The following is a 19,665-nucleotide window of genomic DNA, read 5'->3' on the forward strand; positions in this document are numbered from 1 at the left end:
ACGTTATGTTAGTCACCATACAGTACATCATTAGTTTTTGATGTAGTGTTCCATGATTCATTATTTGCATATAGCATCTTAAGTCTCTTGAGCATTCCCTGAATAGGATACTAATTCCCTCATTCATAAATGATAAGGCTGTGCTCAGAAAGCCTGAATGGAAAGACCTGGCCAAGGTCACAGGGCTAGGAAGTTCTGCTTCCAGATCAAACCCAGGTTTGATCCACAGCCTTCACAGACATGACCATGAGCTATGTGATGGGAGGACCAGATGACAGCAACAACCGATGATTCCCTTGTCTGGGACCAGCAGCCACATGGACAGGACAGAACCAGGCACCAGGCCTTGAGTGTGGAGTCTGGATGTGATGAAAGGGTTTGATCCACAAGAGGATGAATAACTAAGCCCCTGCCATCAGGGGCTTGTGGTGGAGCTGAGCATTCCCACCCTCCACCCTTATTCAGTTGCAAAAAGAATTTTACACTATGGGAGAAAATCGTAGGAACTATTCGGGTTATTGAGTCCTTGCTGTGAGCTCGGAAGGGATTTGAGACCCTGGACGATACAAATCTGAGCAGGAGAAGAGTCTTCTAATAAATTTATAATCTGGACAAACTTCTTCTTTCCAAGTATAGCCTGAGACAGAATGGAAAGCCAGCCCTGAAGTTCGTGGCCTCAGTTCCAGTTACATCACACACAGTTAAAGGCATATGTTATATTGATTCTCACGGCCAAAATTGAGAAGTCGAATATCTTGGTTAAAAGCACCTTCTCTGGACCAAGTCACGTTGGGTTCAAAGCCTAACTCTGCCACTTCCTGGATGTGACCTGGAGCAAGTTATTGAGCCTCTCTATACCTCAGTTTCTCATCCATAATATGGGGGTGGTGATAGGACCCACTTCACAAGGTTACGGTAAAGATTAAATGAGTCACTGTGTGTAAGTGCTACGAATGCATTTATTGCCACTGCTGCTCATGCTGCTGGTACTGCTACTTCTACTGCCATTTAGCCATTTCCCCAGAAGGAGAGCTGAAATTCTACCCCTCAGTTTATTGGCATTTAGATCTAAGAACTCCTAGTGTCAATAGTTCTGCTTCCGCTAGGATTGCCTATTAGGACAACAAGGGAGCTGGAACATGCAACTTTAAATCAGCCACCTTCTCTGTCTCACTTGATAAAGACTACATTATCAGAGGGGTTTCTGTGATCCTTGACTGAAGGCTGCTTTCATGTGTAATTTGGGGAGGGGGGCCTTCCTCATATTAGCAGGGCATGCAGGTGTTGACTGTCTGCCTTAGGTATTATCCACATTTGGCATGCCTTGGATAAAATGTTCACATTAACTTAGAAATATAAGCCCTTGGCTGATTTTGCAAACTAGAATGTCTATCTTGACATGAATCTTATTTTGTTCCAAGCTCAAGCTCTTGCTTACCAGCTTCCAAGCCCAGAATGGTTCTGCTCCTTCATCATTCCTGAAGCAATGCTTTGTTGACCCTACAATGAGCAGGATCCCAATCCTAAATCTCATACCTGTCCTGAGTCTACCCCATCATCTCTTCCCATATGCTTTTTTCTGTTCCTACACTTTGGAACAGGTCAACTTCTACCTGACAACCCAGCCATTGTATTATATTTTTTGAATGTTATATTTAAAATTCTCCTTATATTGTCCATTTGAGCCCCCCATGTAATATGTCTGAGTTATGCCAATTCTAGAAGCACAAATATCCCTATTACCATGCATCTTTTATGGGCTATGCAATGAGAGCCCTCTATAGTTTCCAAATTATTTTCATGTTTATTATCAAAATAATGTAAGCAGGAATTATTATCTTCAATTTCCAGCTAAGAAAACTGAAGTTTAAAGTTATTACATATAATAGATATGATTAGCAACTATTATTGGTAACAATGATAGCAGCTAACATTTATTGAGCACTTCAAAGCCCTTCACCAAGCACTTTTTGTCTACTCTCCCATCTAGCTGAAAGAGATTAAATAAGTTTCTCAAAGCATAAAGCTCATCAGTAACTTTAAACTAGTCCTCCGGTCTAGACCTCTGCAGCACAGGACAGATAATGTGAGCTGGTCATTTCCACTCTAAGGCTCTTCATTCTGCCTTGGATTTCAGTTCAATTTAACAAACACTTTTTAAGAGTCCACCAAAGAGCAGACATGTGCTAGACACAGAGATGAATGAGACAATGCCTCTAGCCTCAAGGAGCTCATTTGTTCAATGGAAAGAGAGACACGTAAACAGATAAGAACAAACGTGTTTAGAGCAATAAAAGAGTTATATAGAGGAATAACTATATAAATTTTCATCTGAATTGGGTGCTGTTAATAAAAACACTGTTACAGCAGTAGACCAGAAGTGTCACAGTCAGGCCAGGTGAATATCCCCTAGTTACACCAGATTGTTGCTTTCAAAGCTGGCCTGCTCTCAGCTCTGTGGACACTGCATCAGTTAGTAACTCATGACCAATAATCCATTGCCAAACTTTTAGTAGAAAGGCTAGAATAATGTGGACAAGGAGTGTTCAATTATTGCTTATTGAAGTGAGTTGAATTGTACTGACTGGAAGTAAATTGCATTGCAGGGACTATTAATAGATACTGGATTTAAAATTGCAAAAATTAGCATGGTGCTGTTTGTTATGACCCTGTAGCAGTTTACTTCCTACATTAGGGAGTGCCTCCCACGTCCCTGAAAATGCTTGAGAGAGCCATCCTGCTTCTCTGCACTCCACCCACCCTTACCTCCCACAAAAAGGAATCAATCAATCAGCCGTCAAAAAAAAAAAAAAAAAAAAGAGAGAGAGAATATTGAGAAAATGTCAAAAGACTATTACACTCATGGCAGTCTACATGCATTATGAAAGAGCACACTGTCCCTTTCTTTATCTCCCCTGCTACCCACAGATTCTTCCATTCCCTCTGTCCCTGGAGATCTAGGTCCTTCGCATTTTTAAGGACTTACTGATTGGCTACCAGGTGTCCAGGTCTTCTCCTCTGCAGAGTCCCTATACTCAAGAAGTCAAACTGATGCTCTCAAAAGCAGTGGTTTCAAGTACCTCAGCCAACAGACCCCCTTTAGTCTTAGGCCCTATCACCAGAAAAAATACACACAGATGCATACAAATAGACTTCTCCATAGAGACTCAGGGTGTTCCCACAGTCTAGGTAAAACCCTGCCCTGGAAGGTTCATAAGACTGAATCAAAGCTGATCTTTCCAGAGGTTACATTCTATACTTGCACTTAGAGCCCGACACTAGGTGAGCATTTATGAGCATAGAGGTGTGAAGACAATGCTTCTGGAAATGCACATGAGAGGGTGATGAGAGCAGGACCTTGGCTGACTCCAAAAGCTTCAAGGTAATATCATCACCTGGGGGCTCACCAAGTCCTGAGAGTGGCTCTCAGCCTTCTAGTCCCAGAGCCTGCTAGCAGAACTCCCCTCACAGAGAAGATTCAAGATCACCAGTTCGAAGAGATTGGTCAGAATAAGAGAGTGAGATGTATGTAACCGCCACAAAACCGGATGAATACATGGGTAAGTAGTAAGGGTTTGTTCTCTTCCCAGCAGCACCGTCTCTGGGCGTAATTGTCCTGCCAGTGGACCTTTATGCAAGCATAGTGTTTAAAATGGGCTCTGGACTCTTCTCTGACCATCTCGCACCATGACTGACATGGCTTCTTTAAACACTGTAATTCATTCAATCAAAGTACAGTCAAATCCCATTAGCCTGGGAGCCATTTATTCTGTTTAAGACAATTTTACTGGCTCCATTAAATATTTGAAAGTTTAAGTGATTTGTTTTTTAAAAGTTTATCAGGTGGCTCCGTGGCGCAATGGATAGCGCATTGGACTTCTAGAGGCTGAAGACATTCAAAGGTTCCGGGTTCGAGTCCCGGTGGAGTCGCAGTTTTTCCCTCCCCATAATTTATTGGGGCGCCTGGGTGGCACAGCGGTTGAGCGTCTGCCTTCGGCTCAGGGCGTGATCCCGGCATTATGGGATAGAGCCCCACATCAGGCTCCTCCGTTGTGAGCCTGCTTCTTCCTCTCCCACTCCCCCTGCCTGTGTTCCCTCTCTCGCTGGCTGTCTCTATCTCTGTCGAATAAATAAATAAAATCTTTAAAAAAATAAAAATAAAAAATAAAAGTTTATCTCCCTTAAGATAATAGTTTTTCCTTTATTTCCAAATTTTGGGTGTGAAGAGAATGTTTCACTGTACTAACCTGTACTAAATGGACGCACTTTGCATCACTGTATCCCCCCCACACACCCTACTCCAATTTCTACCTCAGTAGTTTCTTACTTAACACTCTTTAATGCTGAAGGATGATTTCACAAGGCTCCCTTAAGTTCATTTGACGTCTAGATCAAAGTGAGATATTCTCAACCTGAATGACCTAATCCAGAAATCTTAAACTGGAGGCTTAAGAAGAAAGGCCTACAGACAGGTTTCTTCTTGGCCTGGTAAGCATTTCTTAGAACTTTATAGTGGTCCCCCAGTTACTTTCACATAACATTCTGATTTCTAGTTTTCTTTAAAATAAATCAGAAATCATGACAGCACTATACCCACATTCTTGTACCAGAAGAAAAAGCTGGAGAGCACCAAATAACCCAGGAACTATCCCAGCACCATTCGGTGAGAGAGAGGATGTGGCCCTGCAGTACATTCCTACCATGGGATCTTACACACCACTTCAGACAAATCAGCTCCAGCAACACTCCACCATGTGGATGACTCTTAGTGACCTACCAGTAAGTGACAAAAGTCAGGGCAAACACTTACATAAGCATGGAAACATTTTTACAAAGATAAAAGCAACCAAAATTTAAAATGTATTTTTTGGTATAGATTTAAATAGAAGAAAGCAAGGAATTGAAGAAGACATGATACAGGACAATGGTCACCCCCACTGAGGCAAGGCAGGACCACATTGTCAAATGTAGGCTATTGTCAAGGTCCTAGCTTTTGTTGGGGGTGGTGGGGTAATCACATTATTATAAAGAACTAATTAAAGAGCTAACTGAATTAATGCAGCACAGCGTTGACAAGTAATGAGAGTGTCATGAACCAAGGATTATAGACACTCTAATTGTGAGCACCTGAAGGAAAAAAGGAAGAAAGAATTGATCAGAGTAAGAGATGCCCCCCTTTAAACGAGCAGGTACTCCCCTATTTCTCATGGTCCCTGCCATGCTTTCTCTTTTCCTCCACACTGAGCCCGTATGTCAGACTCATTTCTCACCTCACTGGGCCTGCTCATCAGAGTCACAACCTCATCTTGTAGACCAGCGGTTCTCAACCGGGAGTGACTCTGCCCCCACAGGACATTTGGCAGTAGCTGGAGACATTTTTGGTCACTCTCAACTAGGTGAGAGGTGATACTGACATAGCTTCTAGAATGTTATTAAATGTCCCCCAAAGCAGTTAAACATCTCACAGTGCAGAGGACAACTGTCCCTCAACCTCCACAACAAACACTTCTCTGGCCCCAAACAACAACGCCAAGGTTGAGACACCTGAGTAGGTATTGGGTTTCCCCACCTAACCTAAGCAGGTCTCTAGGTCCTAGTGCCTCGATGTCCTCCTCGGCACTCAGAGGAGAACTAGAGAATTTTGATACTGAAATCTATGGTAAAAAAGGATTCACACTTCACACCAAGTGCCCCCTAAGATCAGTAGTGGAGGCAGCAGCTCATTTTGCAGATGAGGAAAATTGAGGTGCTAAGAGAGAAAGCAAATTGCCCTTGTAGTCTGCACCTGCCTCCCTCCCCAAACTAAGCCACTCTCGTACCACCTCGTTCTGCCCTGGCCACACCAGCCCCAGTCACAGAGCCCATTCCCGCCTCAGGGTCTTCCCATGGCTGGCTATCGCTCGTCTGTGGAAGCCTCCTGTAAGCGTGTTCTTCTCAAAAAGATCTTAGCCAATCTCCTATGTAATGATAAGCCCCTGATCTCACCCACTCTTTATAATTCTTTTTTAGAATTTTCACAGTTTGTACTTAGTATTTTTTGCTTGCTGCTTCGACTCCCTCCTTTTCACCCCCCACAAGACTTTAAGTTCTATCAGTACAGGATCGTTTCAAGTTTGTTTCCTCCAATATGTTTACCTAGCACCTGGCACATTATCTGCATGTAGCAGGCACTCAGCAAATATGTGCTGAATGAATGAATAAATCAGTGAGTGACTGTACTAAAGGAAAGAGGGGAGGAAGGAGGGAAGGAAGGTCAGTCTGGAAGGTAATGAACCCTTACTCTTCTTGTTCCTAGCCCTAATTTAACTGTATCCATTTCTTGGATTCTCCAAAAATTAAATCATTCCAAGGTACGGGGAAAAGGAAACATAAACAACCTCAAGATACTGCTCTACTTTGGTCATTAGGCAATGTATTTGCATTACACTCAAGTTAATCTTTGAGGCTAGGTTTCTTGAACAAGCACTTTCATTTTTCTTTTTCTTCTTCCTTATTGTCTGAGAGTTGAGAAGATGCTAAAAGTAAAACCGAGTCTCACAAACTCTTTCCCTTCAACAGAGGCAAAACAAGGGCCTGGGCTACAAGAACAAACTGGTATGGACCTCTGCTGCCCAGCCTCCTTCCCTGGACAAAAAGGTGCGTTCACAATTACCTATGAGGGAACTATACTAAAATCCCAGTCTGGAAATCCCTCTACAAAAAAAAAAAAATTATTTTTAAAAGCATATATATATATATATATATATATATATATATATGTATATTAGGAATGGATAAAGAAAATATCACTATATCAACTAAAAAATACTTTGTAAATAAAGAAATGTATCACTACTTAAAGCTGAGTACAACTTTTATTAACAATGTTGATATCCATTAACTCATGGCAAGCTTGTGCCTTGAGGGGATCCTTAGGAGTCTAGTGACCTGGCCACCATTCACTATCCCATGACAAATAGTTGGAATGTCACTTAATTTCACTCCCAGCTCTGGATTCTCACTTCTCTCTCATTCCTAGCTTTGGAATGTCATCTCTCTGGCCATTGACTCCTGGTTCTCTTGCTAAAGCCTTACTTTACACAATTACCGTGGGAAACAGTGGAATGACACCTGTGTCAGGTGTCAGGCCCCAGAACTGAGGAACGCATCATAAAATGTTTAGGTGCTACGTCCCAGCATAAAGTCTTCAGGTGTCTTTCCTGAAGTTCGACTCAAATTGCTCACTCTGTCTAAGGCCATGGGCAAAGTAGGTCTGCTAGAGATAAGTTTCCCACCCTCCAGGGGCTGACAAGGGAGATGATGAATTAAATAACTTAGTAATTAATTAATTAAAATATAATTCTGGGCATAAACATTAAGTGTCATCTGAAAAACACTGGAAGAAAAATGCTGTTAGGTTCAAAGAGATGAGGATGTCCAACTGAGATGATAATTAGGAACGCTTTCCTGGAGCCTTGTTCCTGGAGGTAGACTTGGAGAGGATTGGAATTTCAAGAGTCAGGAAAGGAGGGTAGAAGAAAAGTCACTCCAATTGGAGGAAGTAGCCCGGAGCAAAGGTGTGGAGTCTGAAAACATGGAGGTGTATTTCAGGACAAAATGTCAGTTTAAGGCAGAAGGTCAGTGTACTGTGGTGTTACAATTAACCCAGTCATGTCAGGCCAGATAATGCACTTTTGGGAGGGACTTTGGGATTCAGGGATGTGTATTCTACTCCAGCTACCCAGTGGCCAAAAGTTGCTGACCCCTTAAAATCTACACCTCCATCTTTCCCGCTCCACACCCAGCAAGTGGACCTCTCACGGCTTCCCTAAAACTGGGGCCCAAGGAAAGTCAGGGGAAGAGGCCACTGCCTATGGGCTTTCTAGCTAGGCAGCAGTCCGATTATGGGAACAGGAAGAAGGGATGTGTGTGGGACTTTGGTGTCATCTGACTAAGCAGAATTTCTTCTCTGCCCAGGATGCTGCCAGCTTGTGGAAACTCCTCTTTGTCATACCAGTTGGCTGTCTGAAAAGCAAACTGTCCCACCCATCAGTGGCAGACAGGGTGGTAATACCCTGCCCTGTGAATAATTGTCCATCTAGCTTGGCTGAAGCTCATGAAATATCAGTGCATGTAAAAAACTTCTGGTATGTCCTTGTCACCCTAAATATTTATTTCTTCCACATTCTGATTTAATCCTCACAACTCTATAAGGAAGTTAATATCAGCCGGGGCAAGAAATAAGGAAGGTAGAGTTCAAAGAAGTTAAAGAATGTACCTTTAGTCACACTGCTGGTAGATAACAGAGCCAGGTCCTTCTTACTTAAAACTGTTTCCTTCCCCGCCCCTGCCTGCCTCTCCTGAAGACATTCCATCCTCAGCTCTCTGACATCCTCATCTGGCAGGTGTCATGGGGGACGCGGTGTGAACTCTTTCTAATTGCTCACGTTTGAGCTGGTGGAGGTGCTGCCCAGACAAGTTCTTAGGTTCCCCTTAAACAGGTTTTCACGAGCTCAAACTGCAGAGGGAGAGGAAATAAGCAAGAGGGACTCCACCCAGCAACCAGACGATGGTTTCTGCCAGCAACATCCTAATCTACTGGTCTGGTGTTCTTGGGCAAGAGGTATTTTCTAGGTTCTGGCATGGTGCTGATATTAAAACTTCTCTTCTAATGATGTCTAAGTGATGTAAGACGAAGTACAAACAGGCCAGTATGTGGGACTACTGGCTCGTCTGGGCAGCCTACTCACTGAAGAGGATAAAGACCCAAGGCTGGGCAGGACAGGGGAAAAGGCCACATTTAAAGGCCAAACACTTGGCTTTAAGACTGATTTTGGTCTTGCCGTTTACTAATTTTATCATCCGGAAGTCATTACCCCATCTAAAAGTTAAGAACACTAATGTTCACAAAACTGTTATGACAATGAAATGGAATAACAGTGGTAGAAGAATTATTCAAATATAGGCTGTTGTTACTATGAGGGCAATTAGACTTAAGATTAATTATTAAACCCTGAGGGATGCCCTGACATGTCTGGCCCCTCCTTATCATTGAGATCTCGGCTTCCTTGACCACAGGGTCTCAGGAAGCCACCCATCACTCTCTAGCACATCATCCTATTTTAAACCTCTACAAGCTGTTATCTCCATCTGATATTTTTATTTATTTTTTTGTGATCTGTTCCAAGCATGTAAGTTCCACGAGAGCAGAGCTTTGGCCTATCTTGTCCATTGCTGAATCCCTGGCACAAAGTAGAACAGTTCCTAGCACACAGTAGGCCCACAGACATTGTTTGAGTGCACCAATGGCTCCAATTATATGGTAATTCCTTAGATCGGAATATTATCAGACTGGTAAACAGAGAGGCCAAACATGGTAATCATTGACTATTAACACCTGATGAATCATAGCAAACATCCAGCCAAACATTTCTCAAGGAAGAAAGCTGAGATTTTTTTTAAATTTTTTGAGACATTTTTTAAGATTTATTTATTTATTTGAGAGAGAGAGAGTGAGTGGGAGGAGGGGCAGAGGGAGAGAATCTTCAAGAAGACTCCCTGCTGAGCGCGGAGCCCAACACAGTGCTCAATCTCATGACCCATGAGATCATGACCCATGAGATCATGACCTGAGCAGAAACCAAGAGTCAGATGCTTCACTGACTCAGCCACCAGGCACCCCAAAAGCTGAGATCTTTTTTTTTTTAAAGATTTTATTTATTTATTTATTTATTTATTTATTTATTTGAGAGAGATAGAGACAGCCAGTGAGAGAGGGAACACAAGCAGGGGGAGTGGGAGAGGAAGAAGCAGGCTCACAACGGAGGAGCCTGATGTGGGGCTCGATCCCATAACGCCGGGATCACGCCCTGAGCTGAAGGCAGACGCTTAACCGCTGCGCCACCCAGGCGCCCCCCAAAAGCTGAGATCTTAAGAGAATTCTCAGATAAAGTCACATAGAGAGAGAAGAGAGGAAAAGCAATGATCTCCTTCCAAAGTCAGCCTCCTACTTTTTGACTGATAGAGAATTTATCCCAAGAATAAATTGTATTCCTAAGTATTATTATTTGTCTTTCTCCCCAGCTATGATTATTTGTTACTTACCATAGGATTTTAGAAAATAAAAGAGGGAGAATATGCTGTCATGAACTCCGAGAGAGAGAAAGATCAGAGATGAGCCTGTATTTCTTTCACAATGTGAAACTCCCACACCTCCAATGAAGCAAACTGTACTTCCTGGGGAAGGCTGTTCCATTTTCAGACAACTCTACTAATAATTACACCAGGTGCCAGACATTAGGCTGGGGCCCAGCAGGTATACTCCGAGCTCCCTCCCACTTAGCACACACGCACGCACCAAACACTACCCTTTCAACCAGAACAACTCCATTTCTACCTGTACAAACAACATAAAATCAATATAAGTATACTGATTTCCATTACAAGTTTGTGCCTAAACAGGCCCTGTGTAGATAAAAATCATTTTGAAAAGTACTATATTACCATGCTCTCTCATTGACAGGGCTGGAAATCTTTTCCACAGGGTGGAAGTGAGTTGAAAGCATGCACTAGAACAACGGCCACCCCGTTTTTAGAAAGAGGAATCCTTTCTTAGCATTGCTGGTGAGAGATAATTATCAAGACCACTTTGGAAAGCACTTGGCATTATACAGCGAAGTTAAGATACACACATTGTGTGATTCAGCACTCTACTTGAATCTTCTCTACAGAAACTTGTGTACCTGGGTACCAGGAGACATAAACAAGAAAAATTCAAATCTGGAAACAATCCAAGAGTCCATCAACAATAGAATTGTCATTTTAGAAAGTATAGTTTTACATGATATACTCTGACACAATGCAAATAAACTATAATTTTGTGCAGTAACATACATCTCACCAGATAATAAGCAGAAGCAGCAAAACACAAAAGAATATAATCAGTGTGATTTTAATCACAGAAACCTCAAAAATATTGTTATGGGATGCATACATAGTTGGAAAAAATATTTTTAAAGGCAGGAAAATAATAATTATACAAGCCAGGTGAGAGGTCACGTCTGCATGGAGTGGAGGCAGACAGCAGAGATGGGTCACAGCTAGGGCAGGACCCAGGAGAACCTCTGGGGTGCTAGCAACGTTCTCTCTTCTGACTCAGGCAATGATCTTACGGGTTTATTATTATTATTATTATTATTATTATTATTATTAAACTGGCTGTATCTATTTTTTGCACATTTCTATGACATTTCAAAGACTGCCACACACTCTCAAATGACTGAATTCTACTTTTGCTTCTGAAGGTTCTACCAGTGCTTGTTGGGCATGCATGGCCTTGAACCCAAAGCAATAACTTTAACACTTATCAAGAGTCATACCCCATAATTTTGCAACCACTAGCATAGGAAAAAAAAATCGGTTTGAAGATGGGGTTCAAGTTTGAATTGTGGTCCTATGAAACAATCCTTTCCCCTCTCTGGGCCTCCGTTTCTCCATCAGTCAGAAAGGGGGTTGGATTACATGATCTCTTGAACCTCTCTAAATTTTGAGATCTGTAGTTACTGTAACAAGAACTTTCCTAACACCAACTCTGTGACGGCTTGCAGTTTCTCGGGGGTACACATCATAAATCCTTTCCGTGGAGATGCCTGCCTTCACCTCAAAGCTGCCCGCCTGATCTTCACTCAAGCTTCATTATTATTTTAAGGAAATATAAAAGATGGTTTCTGATGTACCATTTGTGCAAAGTGGTGCCAACAGATTGTGCAGACCACCTGCTGGAGAACTATCAGATAGCCTTCTAGAAGAGGGAGCATGCTACCTGCCCACCCCCAAGTCTGACCCCGAGAATGGGAGCTACCGTACCGCAGTGTGACTCCCCAGCCACTGTGCCATATTCATCAACTGAGCATCAGAATTTCCCAGGGTGACAAGACAACCAGATTCATTTCCATAACTGGCATTCAGAAGTGAGCACAGCCTTGGGGAAGGTTTCTCATTGTTCCAGAAAACGTCACCGTCAAGCAGTGACGCATGATTCTGCGTGTGGCTGACGGAAGAGGGACCTCCTAATATGCTGAAGAATTTCAAGCAAATGGACAGACGTGGCAAAAGGTAAAATTATGATAGGCAACGGGGAAATGAGTAACTTGATAAGAATGGAAAATTGTTTGGGAGAAGAGTGGGGCATAAGGGGGACCAGAATTTCTACCTTTTTCAAATATCCCGGGATGCCACACCCAACTGATACAGGATAATTCAGAGCATTAAATACTGGGCCAGATATTTATGACATCATCTTGGGGGAAGTGGTATGTTTTTATTATTACAGAAGCAATACATACACATTTTAAAGATCAGAAGATAAAAATACAAATAAAAACTCGACATTCCCACAACCCAGAGATTAACACAATTAACAACTTACTGAATATATGTTGTTTCTTCTACCAAAATGAAGCCATACTGTAAATGCTCTTTTACAACGTGGTTTTTGTTCACTGGCCTCCATTTTTTCCAGGTCAGTGAGTTTTTATCTCAACTCATACCCAAACCATAGTCAAATTTCACAACGTCACATTAATGTCCCCTACAACTGGTTTTCCCAACCTGGTTAGGCATTATTCTATTTCTTAACCTGGACTATGGTTACTAAATGTTCACCTTATAGTTATCCATTGATCTGTACAGAAGTATTTGTGCACTGTTATATAGACATATAAGAATATGTTTTACAATAAAAAGAAGAAATGTCACACTCCTATATGAGCATCAGTGTACTTTCCTGGTTCTTTTTTAATTAAACTCTTTCCCTATTTCATAATAATGACTTATTAAAGGGCCAGTCATTCTGCAAGAGTTCAAATACTAGTAGCTACATTCCCACTAATTTCAAACACAGCAGACAAATGGCCAATCTTCAGCTGCTTTTATTTTAATGGGTATACATATTTTTAGAAATAATAACATTTGTCCCACAAGGGAATGGTGAAAAAAGATCCAAAGTTTTTGTTTATAAAGAACTTAATCATTTCGCAATATCTACATATATCAAATCATTGCATTGTACCCCTTCATCTTACACAATGTTACATGTAATTACATCTCAAAAAAGCTGGGAAAAAATTAAGTCTATGAGGCAGAAAGAAATGCAAACTTAATTTTTGTTTTGTTGTTTTGCATTCTAATAAAAACTGAAGTGTATTTTTTCAGTCGATTTAAGCTTAACTCTAACCCCAACAAGAGAAGGGATTTCCTTGGCACAGTACTTCCACATCTTTTCCACATAATGGCACCCATAGTGAAATGACAATATTTGCACAGTGCAGATCACATAAATAGATGAGGCTGCCTAAAATTAGAGGGGATCAATATCTCAACACTCCTGTAAGAACCTCTGTAACTCACCGCTAGCACCCCATTCATGGCACACCAGTTCGGTAGTCTTGCCTTATCTTGTATTTATAGCAAAACAATGCTTTTGCCTTTTCTTATTTCCCTCAGTCTAATCAGAGTCATATCAGGCAAAACTGCACCTAAACTGAGTATATCCTGTAACTATCACCGTTCCTAGAAATATCTTATCTTACTCATTAGCATACCTTAATTCAAGCAGGTTTTTTGTTTTTGTTTTGCAAATGCCTCCCGCAACCTCATTGTTCCCTCTCCCAGGGGGAAAATAAAATCCTAGCAATTTAAAAACACCATTCATATAAAACTCTCTCTATGATGCCTCCTCAGTCAGAACTAATCATAAGTTTAATGAACTCATTAACCACAGACTCCTCTGTCCCCACATTATCACCGCCACCATCACTATACATCCAGTTACACGACTCAGAAATCTAGGAATTCCCTTTAAAATTCTCCTTCCCCCTTAACATCTAATTAGTCCAAGGTCTAGTGATCACGACCCCTAGATATTTCTCAAATTAGTCTCCTCTCCTCCATCCCTGGTACTCCTGCCTTATTAGCTCAACCAGTGCTCGCACTAGAATCACTGCAAGAGCCATCATGTCCCAGTTTCACTTCTCTCTACACTGTTGTGCACATTGCTACAGAGTTACCTTTCTAATGTAGACATCTGATTTCAATTTTTTGTTAGAGTGACCAACCATTCCAGTTTGGCCAACAGTGAAGGACTTCTCAGGATGTGACCTTTAGTGCTTAATGCCCAGAAAGTCCAGGCAAACCAGTATGGTTGGTTACCTACTTGAAACACTTAAATTCCTTTAGAATGGCATGCAGAGTTCTTCCTAATCCACCCCACACTATCTTTTCAGCCTCAACTCTCTGTTCTCCGCGTCCCACTCCACCACACACACACACCCTGCACACCAGCTTGGCCAAGCTACATTCAGTTCTCCGAATGGAATGTGCTTTGTTCCTTTACATCTCAGTACTTTTGTACATTGTGTCTCCTTGACTTGGAATGTGCTTCACCCTAACTGGGCTTGATGGTAAACTCCTATTCATGCATCTAGATGCTTTTCAATTGGCACTTTTACACTGAAGTCATCCAGGAATTGGCTGTAGCTTCTTCTTTGTTCTCACAGAAGCTTGTATATTCTGCTGTCATAGCACTAGGCTACTGAAGTCTATCTTCCACCAGATATTGAGCTCTAAGGCTTTTCTTTGTATACCTAATAGCTTGCACAGGGACTCACACATAGTAAGTGCTTAATAAATGAGGGAGGGAGGAAGGAAGGGAGGGAAAGAGAGAGAAAAGAAGGGAAGGAAGGGAAGGAAGGGAAGGAAGGAAGGAAGGAAGGAGAAAGAAAATAAAAGAACTGTAGACCAATCTTCTTCAGGAACATAGAAGTAAAAATCTTCAACAAAATATTAACAAATGGAATTCAGCACTATGGTCAAAGAATTATAAACCATTACCAAGTAGGATTTATTCCAAGGATAGGAAGCTACTTTAACACTCAAAAATCAATCAATATAATACACCATGTTAACAGACTAAAAAATGTTTTTATTTTTTATTTTTTAATTTTTTTTTATTTTTTTAATTTTTTTTTTAAGATTTTATTTATTTATTTGACAGAGATAGAGACAGCCAGCAAGGGAGGGAACACAAGCAGGGGGAGTGGGAGAGGAAGAAGCAGGCTCATAGCGGAGGAGCCTGATGTGGGGCTCGATCCCATAACGCCGGGATCACGCCCTGAGCCGAAGGCAGATGCTTAACCGCTGTGCCACCCAGGCGCCCCAAAAAAATGTTTTTTAATTTAAAAGTCACATGATCATATCAATTGACACAGAAGAAAACTTTTGACAAAATTTCATACACATTCGTGATAAAAATTCTTAGGGAAATAGGAATGAAAATGAACTTCCTCAACTTGATAAAGAGCATCTTTAAAAACATACAGGTACCATTACATTTAATGATGAAACAGTGAATATTTTCCCAGTGAGATTAGGAACAAGATGAGGATGCCTACTCTCACTGCTCTTAATTCAACATAGCACTGGAGTTGTAGCTAGACAAGAAAAAGAAACAAACAGCATACAGATTTACAACTGTTCCTACTTGCGTGTGACATATTTTTATATAGAAAATCCCAAGGAATCTACAAAAACAAAAACAAAACAAAACAAAAAAAACCTCCTAGAACTAATAAGTGAGTTAATCATGGTCATAAGATGCAAGATAAACATATAAAAATCCATTAATTATATTTCTATAACCTAGTAATGAACACTGAATACCAAAACTTAAAATACAAGATCATTTACAATCTCTTAAAATATGAAATACTTAGGTATAAATCTAGCAAAACACATACAGGACTTGCATTTTGAAAACTACAAAATGCTGATAAGAGAAATCAAAGATTCTAAATAAATGGAGAGATAAACCATGTTCATGTTGTAGAAAGCTTAACCTAGCAAAGATTTTAATTCTCCCCAAATTAACATATAGATTTAACACAATTCCTATCAAAATCTCAGTGAGATTTTTTGAAGATATAAACAAAATTATTCTAAAATTTATAAGGAAAAGCAAATGAACTATATCAGCTAAAATAATTTTGAAAAAATAGGCTGAAGTGGAAGCAATAAGTCTACACTATTTCAAGCATTATTATATACTTCCTTAATCAAGACTGTATAGCACTGGCACATAGACCAATGGAACAGAATAAAAACCAAGAAACAGACCTACATAACTCTGCCCAACTGATTTTTGACAGATGTGCCGAAGCAGTTCAACAACAACAACGACAACAACAAAACCCCAGCTTTTTCAACAGATAGTGCTGGGACGACTGGACATCCACATTACAAACACATTTGAAACCACATATTCGATAAAGAACAAGTACCTAGAATACACAAAGTACTCTCAAATCCCAACAGTAAAATAACAAACAATTCGATCAGATAATTCACAAAAGACATGAAAATACACATGCCAAATAAGAAGACAAAAAGATATTCAAAGTCATTAGCTATTAAGAAAATTCAAATTGAAACCACAATGAGATATTACTATATAGCTATATAGAGAATGGTTAGAGATCAAAGGTCAAAATGGCTAAGATAAAAAATAGTGAAAACAGCAAGTGCTGATGAGGATTTGGAGAACCAGGAACACTCATACATTGCCGGTGGGAATGCAAATAGTACCACCACACTGGAAGACAGTTTGGTGGTTTCCTTAAAAACTAAATATGCAACTACCATGCAACCTGGCAATTGCCCTCCTGAGCATTTATCCCAGAAAAATAAAAACCTATGTTCACATAAAAACCTATTCACAAATGTTTACAGCAATTTTATTCATAATAGCCAAACACTGGCAACAACTACCATGTCTTTCAATGGATGAATGGTTTACATAAACCGTGGCACCATGAAATATCATGGAAAACTACTCAGCAATCAAAAGGAATGAAGTATTGATACACACCACAGCTTAGATCAATCTCCAGGGAATTATGCTGAGTAAAAGTCAATACCAAAGTTCACATACTGTATGATCTTATGTATAGAACATTCCCGAAATGAGAAAATTAACAGAAAGCAGAATAGCGGTTGCTGGGACTTACAGAGCAGGGACGGATGGGAAAGAAATGGATGTAACTATAAAAAGGCAAAATGAAGGGTAGTTGTGATGATGAAAATGCTGTGTACCTTGACCTATCAGCATGAATTCCCTGACTGCGATATTTTACTATAGTTTTGCAGGATATTACCAATGGAGGAAAATGGATAAAGCGTACAATCTCTGTGTATTATTTCTTGCAACTGAATGTGAATCTACAATTATCTTTAAAAAAACTTTTAAAAAGTGAAATGTGTTGGACTAGATTATCTTTGAGTGTTTTTCTCTATCTGAAATTCCATGATTTGGGGAATCTAAGGATCCACTGGCTCTTGGTTATCCATGGCTGTACTATTTCCAACAGGGGAAGCTTCTTATACATCTGGACACCAATGTTCGTGCTGCTACGTAAGGGTCTGGGCAACCTCAAAATGAAGATAGGTATATAACTACATCAGACAGATCCTACGGATCTAGGTCTATTTAGAGATGGACAACAACAGAGGCCAGGCAAGGGGAAACGCCTCACATGAAATGAACAGTTCATGGAAGAACCCAGATTAGAAAGAACACAGGCTTCCAAACTGGGTGCTTTCCACCACAGCAGTTTGTAAGTATCTACTCACCACGCTGGCAGCCAGTCAAATCCTTAAACACCACCCAGCCCAATCCCTTCCAGAACTCTTCTAAACCATCACTGGTGGATGCAAAATTTGGACAACCCTAACAAGTGACATTTTACTATGGCAATAAAGAAAAGGTTTTTTAAAAAAAAAATAATAAGATCAGGGGAAAAAAAGAAAGTTCAGAAGGAAAAGGGTAGGATCTGCAAACTTCTTCTGTAAAGTACCAGATAGAAAGTATTTTCAGGCTTCTGAGCCACGTGGTCTCTCCAACACCCATTCAGCTCTGTCACCGTAGTACAACAGCAACCAGAGACCATCTGTAAACAATGCAGGAGGCTGTTTTCCAACAAAATTTTATTGGCAGATAAGTCAGTGAGCCAGATGTCACCCACAGTCAATAGTTTGTGGACCCCCGCCACAAAGAAACGACGGGAACATTTGGTCTGCGCCTATAGTGATAGTGTCTACCCGATGAGGTTACTGTGAATAAAGCATCACATGGCAATGCTCGGCAATGGGCACAAGACGTAGGATGTAGTCAAGAAATGTTAACTATGCCACATGAAGGGTGGCTGAAGAAACTGAGTGTGTTTAGGTTGGAGAAGAGATGCCAGGAGGAACGAAGATGGGGGACATGTAGGAACGATTTTTAAAGGCCTGAGAAAAGGAAGTTGATTTTTGACAGGTGGCCCCAAAAGGCAAAAGAAGTAGGACTAATGCATTCAGGTTGGTGGAACCATATTTCAGTTCAACATAGGAAGAGTCTTTATAATAGTCACTCTGTCTCACAAGGAAATGACTTGTCTTACGGTAAGTTTCCTTTTCTGAGGGCATTTAAGGAAAGCTTGGATGGGTGAGATAATGAGCAGGAGAAAGTCAGACAAAGTTTGGGCTGCTGGAAAGTTGATTCTACGTAATAGGTAGAGTGAAGTATAGTAGATCAAGCCTCTTTCTCTGAATTCTAATCCTTATTTGCCTTTAGATCTGTATGCTATTGCATACAGTTTTAGAGTGTAAGTGTAACTGTAACTAGCTATATTCACCCATCATTCATTCGTTTACCCCAAAAATATATATTGTGTATTTGTAATTTTTCTAAGCATTGAAGATATAGTGGTGAGTAGTTAACCAATAAATCATTAAAAATTAAATAGAAAAGCATATCCTCCCTTGGGGTAATGAAATACTCCACTTTTATTTGTATATTATTTGGCTATTTTTCAATTGGGATACTCTGTAGGCAATTAGTTCATAATGTTAAAACTCAAAAACAAAATTGTTTTCCTGTTCTGGGAGCTTGTGTAAAAGTTCAGAAGAAAGATGATTAGATTTTTCTCCCCAGAAGGTTGAAGGCCCCCACAATCAGGCCTTTATGAAAGAACAGATACTCTAACTGTGACCACAGGGGATAGAATTTGCTACCAAAATAATAGGCATTCTAGCTTTTACTTATTCCTCCTACAGTGGAAACAGCAGGAGGAAGCTACATGGGAAATTTTCTGAAATGAAATATGAAGTCCCCGCAGTTTGTTACTAGAGCCCCATTGTCTGCTATGGTTAGAACTGACCCTTTATATGCACTTGATGCTTCCTGCCTGAAAAGCCATTACATAAATAGAAGCTTCGCAACTTCCTAGTAGTTCTCTGGGATAGACAGTGGCAAACACGGCCTTTCTGAACATCAGAAGCAGATCTCATCCTGGCAATTCCTTATAAGCCTAGATCTCTACTGCTGAGGGCGCTTTTGAAAGAATGTGCACACCTCCAAAGGGTATGATTTTAGGCCACTAGGAAAGACTTTCAGTCTTAAAAAAAAAAAAAAGCAATGCTGCTAACTTATGCAAAACACAGAAAAAAGACTTGCATGCAGAGACATTCACTGCAATATTAATAGTAGTAGCAAATAGAAAACAATCTTTGAATAAAAGACTAGGGTAATTATTAAATATTATATAGGCATTAAAATAATTATTAAGTATTTTAATAATATGAGGAAAGATATAC

General features: G+C 40.4%; 1 protein-coding gene and 1 non-coding gene across 2 annotated transcripts in view; one reads left to right on the forward strand and one right to left on the reverse strand.

Moving 5' to 3' along the window:
* The window catches only part of ATP13A4 (ATPase 13A4), a 124,208-nt gene that overhangs the window by 93,187 nt on the left and 11,356 nt on the right, over positions 1-19,665 (reverse strand). The window lies entirely within an intron of this gene.
* TRNAR-UCU (transfer RNA arginine (anticodon UCU)) lies at positions 3,846-3,930 on the forward strand. The gene is given in 2 exon segments: positions 3,846-3,882; positions 3,895-3,930. It is a non-coding gene; the product is annotated as a tRNA-Arg (tRNA).

This window comes from Ursus arctos, unplaced genomic scaffold (assembly GCF_023065955.2).
Source record: "Ursus arctos isolate Adak ecotype North America unplaced genomic scaffold, UrsArc2.0 scaffold_4, whole genome shotgun sequence".
In the NCBI taxonomy this organism is placed as follows: Eukaryota; Metazoa; Chordata; class Mammalia; order Carnivora; family Ursidae; genus Ursus; species Ursus arctos.